This window comes from Lygodium microphyllum, chromosome 14, assembly GCF_053477565.2.
Source record: "Lygodium microphyllum isolate KBCC chromosome 14, Lygodium_microphyllum_v1.1.10, whole genome shotgun sequence".
NCBI lineage: Eukaryota > Viridiplantae > Streptophyta > Polypodiopsida > Schizaeales > Lygodiaceae > Lygodium > Lygodium microphyllum.
The window spans coordinates 143,955,493-143,978,077 of NC_141148.1; positions in this window are offsets into that span (position 1 = coordinate 143,955,493).

Consider the following 22,585-nt stretch of genomic DNA (forward strand, 5'->3'; position numbering starts at 1 on the left):
CGTTTCTATGTTTTGTACATATTTATTGTTCTTTTCAAAGGGAGAAATGCATAGAAACCCTATCTAGCTGATCAATGATGCGAAATGCTAAGAGTTGGATGAAGAGGGGCTGAAACGCTGAAAGATAAAGAAAAGATTTGATTTATGCATTGCACTTGGCAAATAAGAACCGGTTTAAATAAAGAGGATAGTAGCATGAGCACATGGCTCGGTGCCTCCTTTCAACGTAGCACGCGCTAGTGAAATTCATGGAAAGAATGTTTTATGCACGATGCACGATGCTCATTTTTTCCTTTGTCTAAGCACATAGCCATACACGATTTGCATTAAGCATAACAATTAAAAGGTATCAGAAAATCCTCCTGGATGCATGGCACTTGCCTTCCTTAGGTTGTGACCAACGATGAGTGTGAGAGGATGTCCTAAGCTGTAGGTTAGTCGTTGGGTCCTAAAGGGAAATTGCTGTGAGGAATGGTACATCCTGGAACGTAAAATATTGGTACCTTGAGAGGAGTTTGTGCTCGTATGTGTTATATGTTTAGCAGCGCATCAAAGGGCCAATCCTTGAGATGTAGGAGAGCTGCAGTGGGGCTCCGACTATTAGTTGGTGGAGTGCCTCCTATATGTGTGTGATCGTGGTATTGCCAATGTATCAGGGTTCTCCCTCTGAGGAGTTTAAGAGAAATGTTGGACTATAAACTATAAACGCATGAATTAAGCTTTACGGCGGTTTGTCCTTTAGCATTAGATTGACGCTCTTGGTCGGCGAGGCCGTGAGGGTGTTTGTGTATCATGAGCATGAGGTCCAGCTAGTGCTATAGCCAGTGCCGGCCCATTTCAGGTCCCATCAGTGGTGCGTCTGGGGAGCCGCCTATAAGTGGTGGTTTTCGGATCTAGGGTTTCTAGGGACCAAAAGGAAGTTGGTTTATGTCCTCTAACAAGGACCCTCAAGCCGAAATCCAAAAAGCCGAACGTGCTGAGAGGGCTAGATGGCGGTTAGAGATCGTAAGCCATTATTCTCCTCAAAGGAGTAGCCCAGTACGTATACGAAGCAGTGATCTTAGTCACCCAACTGCACCACATATTCCGTTAGGTGCAGGAGGAAGCGTAAGTTCTTCCTCTCCTCCACCAAGTCTACCCACTTCAAGTGGGGGTGTGAATCCGTCAGTTCAAGCTCCTACTGCTAATCCGACTGTCACCATGGCACAGCCTATTGCAATTCCTACAGGGACGCCAGATTTACCAGCCTTAGGAGTTCCCTTGCCCATTTTTAATGGGTTAGCGGAAGAGGATGCAGAATTTCACATTTGTGAATTTCAAAGATTGATGTTCAATTATCGCATCCAAGACGAGGGACATCTCATGATGTTCTTCAATATGACGTTAAAAGGAAGGGCTGCGGTATGGTATCACAGCATAGAGTTTGGAACCATAACCACCATTGATCAATTTTATGCAGCTTTCCGAGCGGAATATGCCCCTGAAAGAGGTGGCCAATATTGGTTGCAGGTCTTGAATGTAACGCGCCAAGATCCTCACGAGAATGTGAAAGCATATGCCAAGAAGTTGAAGGAAGTATTCCATAAGTTGCAAACTTACATTCCCATTCCGCCAGTTGCCCAATTGCAATACTTTTTGCATGGGTTGGATTTTAATATCCAAGTACAATTGAGCAGTGTGGCCTTGGCAGACATAAACACCGCTATTATGCGGGCAGAGGGAGTAGAAGCACGATTACAAATGGCCTACTCCTCTCGAATGAATGTTAATGGGGGTTTAGTACCTGGCGGCAATCCATCATTGACGAATGGAAGTCAAGGGATGCCTATGACTAACCCTAAAGGGAGAGGGAGTGTGGTTTCGAATGTACCTTTACTATCGGCTCCTCCCAGTGTGACTATGCCTATGGCAAGTCAGTTGGCTCCACCAAATGTTGGAGGCCAAGTCTCAAATTCTAACGTTGTTCCTGTGGGTCAACAACCAATGCCAAATCAGATTGTTAGGCCAATGGAACGACGAGTTGATGATCGAGGCTACGAGTCGAGTGCATCTAATGTCCTTGGCGAAGTTAAGGGCATGATGAAGCATTATACCGATATGATTTTTGAACAATATCGACAAATAGCCGTCGACATTAATTTCTTGAAGAAGCAACAAAATTTGATAGGGAGTCGATGCCCTGAAGAGGGTGGACCCTCTAGATTCAGTTGTAAATGGTGTGGTGGACAGCACTTCCCCAGAAACTGTCCAAATGTGAAGTGTGACATTTGTGGGAAGTCGGGCCATCTAGCTGCTACCTGTTTGAGTAAGATTAGTTCTCTCCAACAAGGGAGTAAACAACCGGGCCCAGTGAATCATAGAGCACAAGGAAATAACTTGCAGCAGAATGATGCACCAAAGCAAATATTGCAGAGGGGAAAAACAAATATAGAAGAGTTGCCACAAGGCAACGGGGTCAGCCTTATTGAGGCTATACGAGTCCATGATGCTGAAACCTCTAACTTAAGAGCCGTGACAAGAGGCCAAAAGGCTAAATAGGTTGACAAAGATAATGCAAAACTGGTTGAGGCAAACCCTAAACAAGGGGATAAGGGGACGCAGGTCCAGAATCCTAGCATAGAAGGGGGACCGCTAAGGCTGGTTGATAGGAAAGGCGACCCTAAGAAGGATGAGGAAGTACCAAGGAAGAAGGCAAGAGCTAAGAAAGAAGCACCAAAACTGGTCCCAAGACCAAAAGAGATGATGGTTTGGCGAGAAAACAGAGCTTTGGCTACTTATCATGATTTTGATTTAGCAAGTTCTCTTTGTGAAGTCAAACCAGATGTGAACCTCTTGTAGACACTGGATCCTCCGTCAATATCATGAGTTCAGAATTGATGGAGAGGTTGGGTCTAGGCATCTAGAAAGACATCTCCACCCTTCTGAGAATGGCTGATGATAGTCTAAGACAACCAGAAGCTTGCGTTACTAAGGTCCATGTTACAATTGCGAGTGTAGAATGTTTCTTGGACTTTAGGGTGATAAGATTTGCAGGACGTCCTAGCTATCGAGTCTTGCTAGGTAGGCCTTGGATCTTATGAACAGACTGTCAAGTCGATATACCCATCGGTCGAGTGGTTCTAGGTCGAGGTGCTAATCGAGTAATAGTCGATGCTTATCTAGAGTCTCCTCAAAGTGAGAGAGCTCTTTTATCTTCTACTGAATTAGAGGCAGCAGATGATCCATCTGGTAGTGAGACATCATCCAGTGACGAATCTAAAGAGGGGTCCACTACAGAGGATATCTATCAGATAACTCTAAATGAGCCGATAGAGCCGCAAGATAGGATAAGAGATGCGGATGTGATTGAGTTGGACCTTGGCACGCCGAATGATTCGCGGCCAATTAAATTAGGTTCCATGCTTAGTTCAGTAGAAAGGGAGGACTATGTGTCCTTGATTCAAGAATTCCGCGATATCTTTGCTTGGAGTTATGATGAGTTGAGAGGTATTCCTCCCAGCCTGGCTATTCATACTATTCATGTAAAAGAAGGCAGTCGTCTTGTGCGTCAGAAGGTAAGGCGCATGCCTTTTGAACTGAGGGACGGGTTGTTTGAGGAGTTACAGAAGCTAAGGAAAGCTGGTTTAATCTTTCCTGTTCAGCACACAGAATGGTGTTCACCAGTTGTTATCAGGAAGAAGAAAAATAACCAGATCTGATTATGTGTAGATTTTAGATAGCTGAATAAGCAGACGGTTAAAGATTACTACCCGTGCCGTTTATTGACCAGATTTTGGATCGATTAGCGGGTAGGGAGATATATTCGTTCATGGATTGCTTTGCAAGATACAACCAGATGGCAATTGCAGAAGAGGACAAGTTGAAAACAACTTTTATTACGGTCTTTGGTACTTTTGCGTACCATGTGATGGCCTTTGGTTTATGCAATGCACTTGGATCGTGGCAACGAAGAGCAGACAAGACCTTTGGTGACATCTCTCCAGATGAGTTGAAAGTATTTATTGATGACTTGGGGGCAGCCACTGTAAGGGAAAGGATGCTGATTATTTTGAGAAAGTGCTTTGAGCGCTGCAGACAATTTTGTATCGCTCATAATCCACGGAAGTGTGTCTTTGGAGTACCTTATGGGCTATTGCTGGGCTGTGGTCAGTTTAGTAGGGATAGCAACTAACCCTGAAAAGATCAAGGTTATAGTTGCCATGAGTCCACCACGCACTCCAAAATAGGTTCATAGCTTTCTGTCATCGATAGGGTACTATTGGAGGTTTATAAATGCCTTGGCAGAAAGAACGTTGCCATTAACGAATTTATTATCCTTTAGCTGTTCATTTGAGTGGAGCGACCCTTGTAAGGTAGCTTTCGAGGATGTGAAATAGGAGTTAGTAAAAGCACCCGTTTTGAAAGCACCTAAAAGAGATGAGGTGTTCTATATATTTTCAGCAGCCACCATGCATAGTATAAGCTGCTGTTTAGCCCAAATCTGGGAGGAAAAGTGGTATCATCTGATAGCTTTTGCTAGTGGGAAATTGGGCATTTCAGAGATCAATTATACCTACATGGAGAAGTTGTGTCTTGCGATGGTCTTTGGGACTAAGAAATTCAGACACTACATTCTCTATGAAAAGGTAGTATTCTATACGAAGGCGGAAGGACTTAGATTGCTTATGAACAAGCTACAGCTGCCTGATCGTTTGGCAAAGTGGTTAATCACTTTGCAAGAGTTCGATTATGAGATTAAGAGTAAGCCACCGAGGCTGCAGGGTATTGTGGAATGCCTTGTGGATTTTGGGGAGCCAAAAGAGATCTTAGCTGAAGGAAGTGATATTGAGGAAATGTTTAAAATTGATACAGCTTCTATTCCATCTTGGTATGCTGCTATTACGCACTATCTATAAACAGGAGAGACTGGAGTTGGTTTGTCAAAGTCTGAAAAGAGGAAAATCAAACAACATGCTTTGAAGTTTTCCTTGATCGCAGGACACTATATCGGCAAGGTGTCGATGATATCTACCACCAATGTGTGATGCCTGACGAGGTTCCTTTTATCTTGGAGGAGTGTCATGACTCTGCATGTGGAGGGCACTTCCCGGGATGGTTGACGGTGCAGAAAGCTTTATGAGCTGGATATTGGTGGCCGTCCATCTTCCAAGATTCTTTTGAGTATGTAAAGAAATGTGATACCTGTCAGAGACATGACAGTAGAGAGAATAGGAAACAGCCACTTACGCCTATCATGGCTATCCTTCCATTTGAGAAGTGGGGCATTGACTTTGTGGGTCCTATTACCCCATCGTCTACTACCCAGAAGAGGTATATTATAGTAGCAATTGATTATTTTACCAAATGGTCAGAAGCATGGGCGACGAGGTAGGACAATGCAAAAGAGACTGCAAGTTTCCTGTTAGAGCAGATTATCTGCCGTTTTGGTCCACCGAAAGAATTAGTGTCAGACCGTGGAACCCATTTTCTGAACAAAGTGATCAAAAGCTTGACTGAAGCTTGGCAAATCAAGCACAATAAAATGACTCCTTATAATCCACAAGCAAAAGGACAAGTCAAAAGTACTAATAAGCAGCTTGTGGGTATCTTGTCTAAGATAGTCTCTGAGAAGAAACAAGATTGGGACAGGAAGTTGTATGTGGTAGTATGGGCGTACAATACCACGTTCAAGCAAGCTACCGGCCATACTCCATTCAAATTAGTTTATGGGGAAGGGTGTGTGTTACCCCTCGAGATTGAGTTGCCAACCATACAGTTTGCAATTAACCACTCTTTGGGAGATGAGGATTCCCTTTTTGAACGTTTCACGACTATAGCCCACTTGGATGAGCTGAAGTTGCAGAGCTTATTACACTAGGAGCTGGCTAAATGTTGAATGAAGCAGTTGCATGACCTCAGAGCGAAGAAGTATACCTTTAAAAAAGGGCAATTAGTCCTATATTATGATGCGCGTAGGGAGCTGTTTCCAGGGAAGCTGGAACCTAAATGGGATGGCCCCTACAAGATTGTCAGGTTAGGGAAAAATAGTTCTACGGCTCTATTAGCTGATCTACAGGGAGTAGAGTTTAAAAATAAGGTTAATCTTAATAAGATTAAACCTTATTATTTCTAAGTATGCTAATACAAAAGAAATGCATTGCAGGTCCATGCTGAGGATGATTTGAGACCTGCAAAAGAGCTTAAAGCCGGTTGATGGGGCGGTTAATTCCTTATTTGGAGCACCCATATCTGGAGCAGAGATACCATCAAGGGAAACTCATCTGGTGGAGCAAAGGATACAAAGTGATTGAGCAAGAAGACGGAGCCTTTGTGTGGGAGATCAAAGTCTTCTGCCCATCACTGCTTACGATTGTTGACGAGTATCCCTGTTGAGTTTAATGAAGAAGGTGGGATGGAGCTGTCCGTTCATCCTCTTAACATGCTAAACTTTGATTATCATAATTACGAATAGAGGAGTTCGTGATGGCAGGCTATGTCAACCCATTGTGGGCATATACATTATATTTTGATGGAGCGTCCAGGAGGCCTAATAAAAAAGGGAGTGTTGGGGTAGTAATCCGAGATCCCCGACGTAGAGTTACGATGAAGTTAGCTGCTTATCTCAGGGTAGGATTCACTAACAATATGGCGGAGTATAAAGCCTTGATTATGGGACTGCATATTGCCAAACAAGGTGGTATTCGTCGGCTGTTAGTAAAAGGGGATTCCCAGTTGATCCTGAATCAGCTAGATGGGACATACACAGTGTGGAATCCCGTTCTTTGTATGTATCATCGGACTGCTATGAACCTACTTGAAGAGTTTGAGAGAGTGTCTTTTCAGCTGAGTCCACGTTACTGGAATCAGTTTATGGATTCATTGGCAAATCTTGCTTATGAGGAAGACCTCTTCTTCAAGTGTGGTCCTAGTTTGGATATTGTTATCAATGATAAAACATGACCTAGTCGCTTGTGGGGAATGTTATCAGAGCATGCAATATATGGCAGACGATGGTTGATATGGGTGATGCAAAGAGTAGCCGAGACCAATCTACCGTTGTTATCTTGGACCCATAGGCTGATTAGACAACATGTTATGCATACGCCTCTTGCTATATATGCAGGAGGGATGGGTTATAATCTTATGCATTTAGTTTAGGGCTACGAGCCTGTTTTTCTCCTTGGGAAGGAGCTTATTATTGTATATCTGTGCTATTCTAGGGAAGGATGTGTAGGTGCTACTCTGTTTTATCTCGTTAGGTCAAGAGGGCCCGTTTTGCGAGGTTTTGAATGTTGTATTTCATTAGGCCAAGAGGGCCAATCAAGTTTTGTAGTGAAGTGCTGTATTTCGTTAGGCCAAGAGGGCCAGTTGTCTGTTTAGTGCAGGTGCAGTTAATGGTTTCTTGTTTTAGTTTTGTGCCAGACAGGTTCAAAGAAGAGCTTGAAAGGAGCCTTTTGTTGCCTGGAAGCTTCTTGTGGCCCTATCCAGGTGATATTTCTCCTTTATGAGTACTGTGGTTGTTGTGCTATATATGTCTGTGTACTTGTAGGGGATTTTCCGTTTCTTATTGGGGACCGGCGTCCAAGGCATGGAGTCCCGAGGTTTCGGTTCAGTATGTTTGAGGGAGGTCTGAGTAGTCGTTGCCTCCTGTAAAGCCATAGCCAGACATCGAAAGACCTGTTTTAGAAGGGAGTCCTAGTGACCCTGTTCTGCTAGCCTGCTAGGCAGATGTTCTAGGAGTTCTTGTTAGTTGTGAGGCAGTTAGAGAAGCTTGCCGAAAGAAAAACAATGATGATAGGGGAAATAAAACCCTGAATATCTTAAAAGAAACTAAATATATACAAAGGTGTGTAAAAAGGGGTTCTAACCCCCTATAAAAGTAGAAAGGAAAAGAAAGGAAAATGTATAAGCAATTGATCATCGCCTAGCGAAGGCCTGGTAGGTTCCTGGGGACCAGTCAGACCCGGGGCCGATGCTTTGTCTTCCTAGGGGTGGCGTCTTGCTGGAAAAGAAGAAAACAAGGAAGGTTGGAGCGAAAATAAAAGTGAGCGTCAGAAAAGGATTAAGTGTTACCTTGCGAGGCTTGGTAGGTTCTTGGGTACCGAGACAGGTCCTGAGGCTGATGCCCTGTTCTCCTTGGGTCACTACGCTCAGCTCCCTCCTTTTTACATGCCCAAGTATGTCAATAAAATAAAAACCCTAAAAAAAGAAATGTGCTGAAACAAAATACTTCTTGATCGGGCTATGGGAGTCCTCGCCTAATAGGAGCTCCTCGTTGTGTTGTCCTTAGTTAGGTAGGTAGTTCAGACCACCACTTAGGGCAATCTCTTTGATAGTTCTTTTTAGTTTGGCCGTATTGGAGCAGTTGGTTAGTGACTAGCTTCGGACCTTTTATTAGATTATGCTAGGCCTACTCCTTGTAGATGCCATGCCTTGGTTTTATCAGGGGGTAGGGTGAGCGTTGTGCTGTGTTTAGTATATATCTATTTTGTATCAGCTTGATGCTTCCTTTGGTTGTTTTGTGCAGACCTACTGTGGGATTCGATGGGCTGAGTCGCCCTATCCCATGGTCCCCAATGAGAGCAGAGTTTTGATATCGAGAAGTGCTTAAAAATAGCTAAAAATTACGAATATCAAGGGAAAAATATTCACGGTCGAAGGCGGCGGCTCCAACTAGGACGATTTTAAGCATTAAAGTGCTTTAAAGGCGCCCGAGCGACACTTGTTGATTTTTGATAATTTTTCAGACTGACGTGCAGGTTATCAGGAGTTATTGCCCAATGCGGGATGCCAAGCCGGATGCGTAGAAATTTACAACACTCGATTTGGACACCAGATAGGGAAATGGCCAAGGAACTGGTCAAGATGCGAAGAGGTGGACAAAACTTTGGTCAAGTGGCTAGTGCCCTTTGGGAGCCCAAATTTTAGATGTAGGATGAAACTTTTGATGAAATCATGATGAGGGAAGCGTGAGGACGAAGACGCCAGAATGGTGCCGATTTTTGCGCCCATATCTTGATGGATCCATCCTCCTACCTGCACATAAACCCCCCCCCCCCCCCCCCCCCCCCCAATGATTATGGGCATTGATTCCCCTCTGAATGCTGACTCTATCGCCGTGCTTCGCCCGTCAAATGGTGGCCTCAATGGAGATCTCTGATTTGAGTCTTTCTCTCTCCTCCCTCTCTCTCCCTTAAGGGGCTGTTCTTGTGTGGAAGAAGGCAATGAAGAATGATGGAGGAAAGCTTGTCCAGATGAGACCGGATTGCTTCCGGATGGATGGAGACATGAAGAATGCTATTATTGAAGATGCTGAGCATTAAATGCATGCTGGAAATCAGTCCCGTAATCAAGACCAAGAAATCGAGACCTGAAAATAAGCGGTAATGCTATTTTTATGAAGAAAAATGATCTTTTGATGCTATTTGCTTTATGAAATCTTGTTCATATGGGATGAAAGTTCTTTATGACATTGTTTGCCACGAGTTTGATCAATTTATGCTCTGAAAATCAGAAAATATAAGGCTACATGGCCGGAATTAGTGTTAAAATACATGAAAATATGCATTTTAAGGGTAAAATTGGATTTTTTGCTATATAAATGAGAAATATGACATGTCACACCAACTAAATCTGAGTTTTTGCTGTCAATGAACCTAAGGGCCACAACCCACAATCAATTTTCATTTTCAATCATTATTTATTAAAGAAAAATAGAGAAAAACGCCAAAAAATGGGAAAAATGGGTTTAAAATTAGGGAAAATTAGGAAATGAACTGAGGAAAATTAGGGAAAATTATATCTATGTTTGTGCAATGTATAACGATGGTAAACCATGAGGTTAGCCTCGGTTTGTCCCCCGTTTCTATGTTTTGTGCGTATTTATTGTTCTTTTCAAAGAGAGAAATGCATAGAAACCCTATCTAACTGATCAATGATGCGAAATGCTAAGAGTTGGATGAAGAGGGGCTGAAACGTTGAAAGATAAAGAAAAGATCTGATTTATGCATTGCACTTGGCAAATAAGAACCGGTTTAAATAAAGAGGATGGTAGCATGAGCACATGGCTCGGTGCCTCCTTTCAACGTAGCATGCACTAGTGAAATTCATGGAAAGAATGTTTTATGCACGATGCACGATGCTGATTTTTTCCTTTGTCTGAGCACATAGCCATACACGATTTGCATTAAGCAAAACAATTAAAAGGTATCAGAAAAACCTCCTGGATGCATGGCACGTGTCTTCCTTAGGTTGTGACCAACGATGAGTGTGAGAGGATGTCCTAAGCTGTAGGTTAGTCGTTGGGTCCTAAAGGGAAATTGCTGTGAGGAATGGTACATCTTGGAACGTAAAATATTGGTACCTTGAGAGGAGTTTGTGCTCGTATGTGTTATATGTTTAGCAACGCATCAAAGGGCCAATCCTTGAGATGTAGGAGAGCTGCAGTGGGGCTCCGACTATTAGTCAGTGGAGTGCCTCCTATATGTGTGTGATCGTGGTATTGCCAATGTATTAGGGTTCTCCCTTTGAGGAGTTTAAGGGAAATGTTGGAATATAAACTATAAATGCATGAATTAAGATTTAGGGCGGTTTGTCCTTTAGCATTAGATTGACGCTCCTGGTCTGCGAGGCCGTGAGGGTGTTTGTGTGTCATGAGCATGAGGTCCGGCTAGTGCTATAGCCAGTGCCGGCCGATTTCAGGTCCCATCAATGTGCCAAGCTTTTTACTAATTTGAATTTTGAGTAAATCTGTCATTATCATTAACTCACACATATTATTAAATAAAAGTGGCTGGGACTATATATCATTAATGCAAAGAATGTCATAATCACGAATATAAGAGGCTAAAAATAGATATTGATAATACAAATTCGTAATATTATTATACACGTATCTTTTTGTAAAATAAATATTTGCATTTTTTAAAATAGAAGTTCCGTTATGAAGGCTTTGCTCCTATTGGTCTAGAGCACTCTCTTTCTATCTCCTAAAAGGTATTTTCGAGACCTCAAAACTCCCCTAATGCAAGAATCTCTTCATTAAGAGATTCTTGAAGGCTGGGTACTCAGACAACCTGATCGTACGACTCATGAACGTGAAGCATAGAGATAAGGAAGACATAAGAGATTATGTGACCCATGTAAGGAGTCTCTTTAAGAGAATTCCAATAATTGAACAACCCACGGAGAGAGCGATGTCTACAGTCTTCATCAATGGGATATAGGTTGAAGAACTCTACAAGGCCTTAATAGGCAACTCAAGCTTGCAACAAGATGCACTAGCTAAGGTATTTGAAGAGGCCATTAGAGTGGATGACTAGCTCAAAGAGAGAAGCTCTAGGAGGTTGGACTGAGAAGAGACTAACCCTAGAAACTCCAAAAGAACCTCAATGCCAGGCAAAAGATCAAGCCCAAGTGGTCAGGATAAGGGAAAGGGCATATATCCAAGTCAGGAGAACTGGCGGAGATGAAGATGGAGTTAGCCAAACTACATGAGATTATGAGAAGGCCAACATGTCCTCACATTCAATGCGTGTATTGTGGCGGGAACAACCTACCAACTCAGTGTTAGGACCCTAGGTCCTGACCTTGCGCAAATTGCGGTAGATTCGGCCGCCATGCCATGCATTGCAGACTGCCAAGGAGACTCCTGTACTTGCAGCCATACAATCCATCATACCAAGTGAATAGGCCACTAACCTTATTTGGAAGAGGAGCCCCACTGGTTCTTCTAGCACCCAATGATGCCAAACTGGCCATTCCTAGGATGGAGATAAACCCTACATGCATACCTAGACCATCGGGACCCTACATGACCCATTCACCTAGTGATGCTCCAATCCACTACGTGGAGGAGCCGAATAATGAAGAGTCTTACGTACACCCTTACATCTCGTCTGACAAAGAGGGAAATGTAGTCCTTATGGACTACCAATCAATACCAGTGATGGCATTAGGAAGGGGGAGAGGTAGAGGCTTAGGAGGGCAGACCCAAGAGCCAATCACATGCTGTGGACTTGTGGTCACCTGGGACATATCTCTTTGCGGTGCTGCTCTGAACGGGAGCAAGAAAATCGAGACAAGACTGATCAGAGATGCGCTGAATGCGGGATCACACACCTCTATATTGATTGCCCTAGACAAAATCCCTCCTCTAACTTGGCAAACAAGCCCTTAGTCCCATTGGGGTTGTTCCGTGTTGAGACACTCAATGGGGAGGCTACGCCTATCTCATTGCATGTCATGATCCACGCATAGACAAAGCAGGCCGGCATATCATTGCCAGGGCCTAGTAGCTTAGACGTAGCCTCAATTGAAAAGAGGAGCCATAGGAGGAGGAAGAAGCCAGACGCAAAGGTCACATTGAAAATAGAGAGTGCCACAACACTACATGCGAGAAAGAAAGCGATGGATGCAGAAGCAGAAACGTTAGCCCCAAGGACGACTGAGAAGAAAAGTGCGAAGCTTGGGGAGTATCCCAATCTAAAGCGCCAACTTGAAGCCATCAAAAAGGTGAAGGAGTGGGTGAAAGAAGCCTAGGAACACCTAAAAGATGTTGAACCCATATTGGAGGACAAGATTGATGATCTTTCAAGCATAAGCACACTGGTGTCACCTCCATGACCAAAATCAAGAGATGTGATTGCACCACAAATGGTGCTGCATAAACAAAGCCTAAATGCTACGGGCCAGTGAATCAGCCAAGGCCAATGGCCAGGAAGCACAGGGATAGGAGAGAGGCAAGGGGCTAGAAATCTCCTCACCTCGTTGCTGATAACCACCCCTGTGACACTAAGCCTAGGAGATCTACTTAGGCAATATCTGCCATTGTGGTAAGAGTTGAAATAGTGGGTTGAAGAACCAATGGGTCAAGGTGCCGCCGACTTGCACGAACACAATGCAAAAATGCAGATATTGAGTTTGATGCTGCATTCAGTGCTAAGATCCTTACATGTCAATGCTTTCTAGGAGGGCACTAAAATGCATGCTGTCTTGCCAGTCTTAGCTCTAGGCGATACCACAAGGAAAGAAATTGTAGACATAGGAGTGGAAGGCAGTGTGCTGAGCCATGTAGTACTCTAGACCTGGGGTAACCCACTAGTCGAGACAGCCATGTTTAATGTCACTCTGGCTAATGGAATGAAAGTGAAATCATTCAGTGTGTTAAATAATTGGCCAGTAAAAATCGCAGGAGTCCAATTCTTAGTTGATTTTATAGTCATGAAGGGAGTGGACTATGATATCCTATTAGGCCGACCGTGGATGCACAATGTGAGAGTCATAGAAGATTGGGGCAATGGTTTAGTCTTCCTAGGCAATCAAACGACAACCACCGTAAGAGTACAGATGGACACCTAGAAGACCACTACAGTTGACCTAGATGTCATCTCCTCTACGCTAAAGCATGACAGCTAGAATAGAAAATCGTACGGGCCACTAACTTAGTATATCCCTTGCCCTGAGGATGAGCGAGACTGGATGCATGTCCTTGCTACAGTCAATCTACCATTCTTGCACAACAATGAATACAAGCAAGTTATTAAAGCAGCTAGCAAGACCTGAGAAGAGCCCTTAGTGGCAATCCGCATGATGGCTAGGAGCGCACTGAGAGAACCCAACCCGGTCATATCTTCTTCTTCTTCTTCTTCTTCTCTCTCTCTCTTCCTTCTCTCTCTATTTTCTTTTTTTATTCTCTCTCTTTCTCTTTTAAATTTTATATTTTCTTTCTCTATAATTCTCTCTCTCTCTCTCTCTTCCCCCTCTTTCTTTTCTTCTTCTTCTTCTCTCTCTCCCTTCCCCCAAGTACCAAACAAGAAACACAAGCTCCATGATATCTTAGAACACCTAACCAACAAGTTAGCTGGCAACCGGTCAGCAAACCTTAAACCACTCAAAAATCTCTTAATTGAACCTAGTGGCAATGGACCAAAGTGCACGACTTAAACTTGGGGTACAAGTGGGCCTTAATCCCTGACAAGAGGGACGAGACATGTTAAGACCTAGGAGATAACGAGCAGTTGGATGAAGATGGCTCTAACAATGAATATGGGGATTGCTGTTCCTTTAGTGATGAGAGTGAAGGGAAAATTGACATGATAGAATATAACATTGAAGGACAGGGGATAACACCTGGTTGGAGTATATAGGTGCAACAGACTTTGAGCAAGCAGGCCTAGCCCAACCAAGTGCCATGCCACTGCTTAGGATGGATTCACCATCTGAGCTACTATCACCTAGAGAGACCCCTTAAAGTGCCAATTTTGGGTGAAGCAAGGATGCATCCTAGGGCATGTGGTGTCGAAGAATGGCATTGCCACCAACTTATTGAAAATCTGGGTTATCATTGATCTCCCACCACCAAACTGGTTACAAGGGAGTTCAGTGCTTCCTAGGCCATATAGGGTATTATCGGTGGTTTGTATTGAACTATGCATTGATTGCTAGACCTCTATACAAGCTACTAATTATATTCGAGTAGACTGAGGAATGCCAACATGCGTATGAGGAATTGAAAAAGGCTCTAACCAATGCACCAATTCTACAAGCCCCAAATTGGACAATCACTTCTCATGTTCACATTATTGGTTCTAAGTTTGCTGTAGGAGCGGTGCTCTGCCAGCTTGGTGAATATAACTTAAACTATCATGTGAGCTTTGTTTAGAGCTAATCTGATACTTATTAGGTAGATGACATAGTCCAAGTGCTTGAGCACGGACTCCCTAAACGACCAATAGAAAAAGCCTGACTTAGGCGACTCATTCTCAAAATCCAACCTTATCAGTTGATAGCATGCAAACTCTATCAGCTAGGACAAGATGGATTGTTGCGCAGATGTGTGTGTGAGCATGAAATACATGATGTACTTACAGAGGCACATGGTGGAATAGTAGGAGGACATTTTAGCGGAGACACAACAGCCTGCAAGGTGCTGCAGTCTCAGTTATGGTGACCTACTCTTTTTCGAGATGCAGCATGATTCGTAAAGCACTGTGATGAGTGCCAAAGGACCAAGGTACCAGTTTGTAAGAACAAAATGGAGCTGAGTCCAATCATTGCAAGAAGGCAACCATTTGAGAAATGGGGAATTGCAACACAATACTCACAAGTGAAATACATCATTGTGGCTATCGACTATCTCACGAAGTGGACGAAAGCACGATCTACAAGAAAGAATGATGCTAGGACCACTACCAAGTTTCTTTGGGAGCAAGTAATCTTAAGATTTGACTACCCATCGAACTCTTTAACAACCAAGGCACGCACTTCATCAATGAAGTGATCGCTCATCTCTTATCCACCTTTTTGATCATCCATCAGAAATCCTCACCGTACTACCCTTAGGCTAATGACCAAGCTGAATCTATGTATAAAATTCTAGTAAACATCCTAAACAAGGTAGTCTCTACTTCGCATAGCGACTGGGATAAAAAACTCATGGCAGCCTTATGGGCCTACTGTACAGCTCATAAAACGGCTGTGGGACAGACTCCCTTTAGGTTAACCTACAGAACTGAAGCAATTCTACCTGTAGAGTTCTTTATTCCTAGCCTAATAATTTCTCATCAAGAGAGATGGGATGGAAAGGAAGCATGGACAAAGTGCCTAGTTGAGCTAGAATGCCTATCAAAAACTCAACTTCTAGCCACAATGCTAGAATCCCTTGTCAATGTGCGAGTGGCCACTATCATAGAGATTGACGATGAGGATGAGGAAGTCGTAGAACCAGCCTACCTAAGCAAACACACACCTTCAATGCATTGATCAATGAGGGAGTTGACTTTAATGTCTTAATTCACGATCATTGGACTCACATTGGCAGACCCCAATTGCAGCCCCCAATGCCAAACTCAACCCATATGGGGGCCGATCATATGCTCTCTTGGAAAAATGCAAGGCTGCAGTCTCTATCGAGTCTAAAAGCATACCAATGATCTTCTATGTGTTGCTAAACACCAAAGATGCAAGTACGGAATCACTATTAGGATGCACATTTAAAAAGCAATCTCATTGCAACGTCAACTACGAGTCCCAGCGTATCCACCTCGTCGTGGGCAACGTATGTACAGTCACCTCTTTCAGCAAGGGCTGTGCAAGTCCTTCAAAGTCTACAAAGCCACCGGTAGAGAAACTCACTGCCAAGTCTAAGGAGGGGGGTCGTGACTCGTCACCACCCGCCAAACTAAAGACCTACAAACCATTGAAGCCAAAACTAAGACACCTGAACGAAGGCTTCAATGGATGCCTAAACATCAAAACCCATCCCCCTAGGAGCACACATCCCCGACCCCGCAAGGCTATGAACCCACAATTGAAACCTAAGAGGCCAAGACGAAACCATAGACATCGATGTACGGTCAAAGCCATGATGGGTTTCCAAGGCCTTATTGCAAGTGCAAGGCTACTATGAGGGTAACACCTAGATCATCTAGGTACCTAGAGCCAAATGACCAAAGGCCCTACTCAAGCACCACCCTCAAGCTTCAAGCTTGACCACACAACACATCAAGGACAGATCTGGCACTCGGGCCATAAGAGATTCAACCTACTAAATATTGAACCTCTGAAGCCCAGCCCCACAGAATCTAAAACAATCTATAGGCCTAAACTATAGCCCACTACTAACAAACTGTGTCAACCTGGGCCTACTCGTGCTCCTCAAACTGTACCCTTAGCAGCCACAACCCATAGCCCTAGCCACCTGTAGGCCTTAGACCCTCTTATGAGCAGAAATCAATTCTAAAATTGGCCACGGACTTCGTGAGAACATGGGGGATGACTTTGTTGCTTGCAGTAGATGCTTAGATGCCACTTTCTAGTCCCTTGCTAAAAGCTATGACCGCTTGGACTTAGACCTTTTGGAAGAGCCTTTAACAATGGAGGTGTGTACACTACCTTGCTCATGGGAAGAATCCAAATTCGTATTCGTTAAGGATACTGACGTAGCTAAGGAGTTGATCGCCATTGACATTTCTCATGAGCAAGCACATAAATGACACCTCATCACATTATATGACAAGCGCACTGCATGCGCCACCCGACAAAAAAATCAAAGAATTGAAGCAGCTTGCTAACAACGACTCTTCTTTCTTGAGGAAATGATACACACTCTGCCTTCAATGGGAATTTGAAGGCTATCAAATCATGACTAATGCAGAACATAGACGTGCTATCAAAACCTTAGAGTATGACCCGACTTATGTAGCTCCAACCTCCTATAGGGTGTTGACCACCATCTGTAACTGCCCTCTAGAAGAACACCTCCTGACCCACCCATATCTAGATCAAATTGTGACTGAGGAGGAGTTACACATTGCCAATTGCATGAACTCTGGTGACTTCCTCACGGATGTTCTCTCATACATCATTCAAAGTTGGCATTCGTCCTTTCAACATGGACCGCTTTTCTCAATTAGAATACAATCCCGAGTTTTATACTTGGCTCATGCAAAAGTAGAAGTTCCTAAACACAAGCACTGAAGGCCCTTGACCTCTCGACCTCTAAATCCTAGGAAGGATTCTTCTCATTCCCAAGGGGGGAGGGGGAAAGGTGAAGTAAGGCAAAATCAATAGGTGGCATGAAGAGGTGAAGTCCAATATGTAAGGGGAAATGAAACATGCAATGAAAAGTTAGAGTCTCAATCAATGCCGAAATAGATAAAAATCAACTCATGATTAAGAAATAGTATCATAAAATTTTGAGAAATAAATAGAACTGCTCGAAGGAAAATTCTATTTTTATGCTTAAGCATGTCTTCTTTTCATAAAAGCATGATCAACTCATGTTATCTTCCAACAAGAAAGTTTCTTAAAAACACTAATGGTGAACCATGGTCTTATGACAGGAATTGAAGATGGCAACACAACATGATCGTGCCCACCACCTTCAATTCACAGATGATGAAGTATGGCATCTTCCTCGAAAACCGCACTTACAACTAGTTGAAGTTCCAAAGCATCCAGAACATTGCAAAGGTGGTGGCTAAGGAGGAGGTTGCCAAAAGGGTCGTGAAGCAATGCAACCTGGCTAAGTACATCAAAAAGTTCGAATAGGACCTACAACCCTACTAGGGGATGTGGGATGGTGACTATGGAGAGGGGAGAAGGAGCGAAGCAAATTCAAATTCAACTCAATAAGACCTTGGTGGAGAAGGCATTGGGCCTGGAACCCAAGGTGGAAAGGAAACAAAAGAGGTATGTATACGCCATGCTGAACATGAGGAAGGAGCAGGTCCTTGACAAAATGACGGCATAAGCATTCAAGACATCCTTGACCCAGAAATCCGAATGTAGGCAAAAGTCATCCACTCCCTCTTCTCCAGCCAACGATACAACTCCCTTATGCACAGAATTAGTGTGCCCATGCTAGAGAGCTTGGCAGCTCACACATAGGATGAAATAGATTGGAATGACTATGTGCGGAAGACTATAGATCAATCCGCTAAGGCACTAGCCCTGGGTAGCAAGCCGGTGGGTGGGGAATCCCTGGCTTCAAAGGGAGCGGAGAGGAAGAAACCATCTTCCAAAGGCTCGTTCATCGGATATGGGGGAATCTTGACCACCCTCATCACGAAGCAATGAAGGAGGCGGAGAATGCAGAACAAGGAGTCGATGAAATGCCTGGAAGGTCAACTCTACGACAAGAATAAGAACAATCAAGTGAAAGAATAGTTAGTGATGAGGAGGGAGCACCAAAAGGCTAGCCTAGAAAAATTTAAAAAAAATGCTCAAGAAAGAAAGAACATGAGAGAGGCAAGAAGAGAGAATGACAAAAAAGGAGAAGGAAGAGCTAATAAAAGCGCAAAGAAAATCCAAGAAAGTTGATGAAGAAAGAAGAAACGAGGAGAAGGCTAAATTGCAAAAAATAACGGAAGAATGGAAAAGGGCAAAGGAGAAATAGCGAAAGAAGGCGGAAGAAGAAGAAGAAGAGTTGAGAAGAAAAGAAGAAGAGGACTTAGCAGCACAAGCCGTGCACATGTCCATTGAGCAACAATTTGCAAGTATGAGGAGTTGGCAGCAATGAGCCTGCTAAGACAGGACGACTGAGAACCAGTGGTGGCCAAGCATCATAAGACTTGCCTCCACCCATTCCAGAGGGAAAAGGCAAGGCTACACTCCACTCAATCCCACCTACCGTCTTGCCGGCCATCCTGACCATCGCAACAACACCATGCATGCCAATCACGGTTGATGCTAGTAACCTCATGGCATGGGTGCAATTCTTGGTTGATAAAGCACATACCCCAATGCTCAAATCTAGTGCAGGGACTCCAATGATAGGAATGAAAAGAAAGGAGTATAGAGGTGCTGCATTAGCTGCATGTGAGGTAGCATGGCTCATGAAGCTTCTTGATGATTTGGGCATGCAAGAAGTCAGGCCTGTCACACTCTATTGTGACAACATGAGTAGTGTGCTTCTAGCCAATAATCCTGTCTATCATGCTAGGACTAAGCACATTGGTACACTATCATTTCATCAGGGAAAAAGTGATTGCAGGTGACATTGATTTGGTCCATGTGAGGACAAAAGACCAAGTTGTATATATCTTTACCAAGTCATTGGGTAAAGATAAGTTTGTGCATTTCAGAGAGCTACTTGGAGTGAAATACCCCACTTGAGCTTGAGGGGGAGTGTTGAGATTCAAGCTCACAGTTGTTTTTCCTAGTTGAATAAGTGTAAGTCCCAATGACTTAACCATGGTTAGGTCTAGGTCATTTTGATCTTTTATGTGGATTGTACACAGTTGACTTTTGACATGGTGTGTTGATGGAATGACATGGAGGATGTCTGCTACCTTGATGCCTATGCCTTTGTCTCCATCCCTTTCTCTTTGAACTATAATACTATAGAAGTGAATAGCCAAGTGTGTAAAGTTGACCTAGTTTTGGGTAGGTGAGTGTGACAAAAGGTGAGAGTAGCTACAAGATGAAGTGGTCTTATAGAAATAAGAAGTGAGAGAAGATTGAGAAGTGAGTTCACTGATACTTAATAGATTTTTCTTAAGGTTGGGAACATAGTAGGCTTTATGTACCTTGATTATGTGATTGGAGGAAAGCTCCATTTGAGAACATAGTAGAATTTATGTACCTTGATTATGTGATTGGAGGGAAGCTCCACTTAAGAACATAGTAGACTTTATGTACCTTGATTATGTGATGGGAGGGAAGCTCCACTTGAATGCGACCATAGTCTTGAGCTTGTTGAATGATGTTGTCCCCTATGGCAACATTGAGTGGAGTGGACATCCCTTTGAAGTTGACCAACCATTCTTTGTGAAAAGTCATATGGTGAGTGGCTCCAAAGACTAGGAACTAGGTATATTCTTCTTTGGAGTTTGAGTGAGGTATCCAAACACTTGTGGCTAGGCTAATGATAGTTTCTGGTTGATCTTTTGTGTCATAATTTCCAATGCTAACAAAATGAGCTTGCCCCTTTGAGTGATGTTTATTGAATCTTTTTTTTTTTTGCCGATAGCCCTTTTCTATATGACCTTGTCATTTGCAAACATTACATATGAGATGATAGTGAGGATTTCTTGAGATGGATAGGAATTGAAATGATTGATGAGAGTTGGGCTTCTAATGAGGATTACTAAGAATTCCTTTGAAGTTAGACCAAGGAGAAGACTTGGGATTTTGATGAAGGGGTTGAGTCCTTTTGTGAAGATGTTTTGGATTATAGATAGCTATACATCTAGGGCTTTGGAGTCTTGAGTAGAAGAAGTAGAAAGAGTATCTCTCATGACTTGCTCTTGCTTGATTCTATTGATTAGATTGAATCTTGAGTTTATCAGTGGAGTTTTGAGTGGTAATAAAAGCTCTCCATGATAGAGGCAAAGAGAAGAGGAGGAACATGGCTTGTAGTTCTTTAGAGATGACTAAACCAAATAATATGGTTTCGTCTAGCAAGGATTGCCACTATTCTAAGAACTTAGTGGCAGACTGATTTCATGCATAGTGGCAGTAGATAGTTTTCTGAACATGGTCATTTGATAAAAAATATATATGTATTCATAGGTATTGTTGAAGAAATCCCAAATACCTTTTACACTGGGTATTATTCTTACTAGTTGTACTTGTTGGTCTCCGCAATGGACAAGTATTTCCATTCTTACAGTTGCATCACTTTGCATCCAATCTTCCTTGTTTGCTCCTTGTTTAGGGAAATATTCCTTGCCATTGGTGATAATATTCCATAGGTTTGCTTAAGATAGGTAGAGTTTCATCCTTAACTTCCACACTACTTGCTAGTTGCTGCCATTGAGTTTGTCGTTCTTGATGTGTCGATTGTAAGAGGTAGTGACATTGATGAGAGCCATTGGTAGTAGTTGTATATATAGATGGTACATTAAATGAGGTAGGTGAGCTTCTTCTCTAAAATATTCGAGATATTTACAAAATGGATAACTATGGGATCTTTTTATCCACATATTTTCCTATCCTTATCTTATCAAAACTTTTATCCTAACATGTAGTTGACAAAGCAAGGGAACATAGTAGTCAAGGATGGAAAGAATTTTCAATGTTGAGGAAAAGGGTGCTTAGATGACATTGTAGGCAGATTCAATTAGCAAATTGGACAAAGAAATGTATCCAAGTTGAGTGATTTTGAAGGATAGAGTCTTTAGTAGTTAAAAACACTTGTAGCAACTAGAGAAATTAGTTTCTTTTTCAAGTGTTGTTTCTACCTTGCTTTTGTTTGTTACTATGATATCACTAAGATGAATGAGAAGTAGAGAAAGAAAAATATAAATGACTCTATGAGACAGGCTTAGCCATAGGCAAGTTGAGCTCCCGGGGGGGTTTAACTTTAAATCGAGCACGCATGAATCGAGCAGAGACAGAAACCGAGCATGCAAAGACTAAGCGGAGCAGTAAAAAAGAGAAATATGAAGAGAAGTGATAGAATTCAATCACTATAGAGTCAAAATCACACCTCTTATCTACTCTAATTGTTTATTGAAAACTCTCAAACCTTACTTACAACACCATGACTTGAAGTGAGAAAAAAACACTCCATGCATGCTCAAATTTGATAATTAAACCATATGATAGAGATTAAAGGACCCGAGGTTATCAAAATTTTCAAACCAACCCATACAATACTCATAGTCTTAGCACAATAGTCATTGTATTAAGACAACACCAAAAGCTCAATACACTTCACACCCTCTCTTCTCCACAATCATAATCTACAAAACAACATCCCACTCTTCTCCCTTTGTTGGTTTTTTTCTTGATTGTATCATAGGAGGCATCCTTGCTCATCTCCATTGCAACTTCCTCTGCATAACATGGTAGTACACTACAATAAGAATTTTATAAACTGCATTTCATTAACATTTCAAAGCATATCATCCTAAAGTGCATATAATGTCCTAAATAAGTCAATCGTAGTAACCTTGACAAACCATGACAAAACACAAGTCAATAGTAGTAACCATACTAATCGAAAGGGCAGCCATATGCATCATCCACTAGCTCACTCTCTGAAATCTCATCGTCTGAGCTGGAGTGATCTCTAGTACTTGTAGAAGGTCCCTCTACAAAAGGTTGTATAATGCGACCAACAATGTTAGGGTCACTATCAAAAGAATAACAGGGGCGG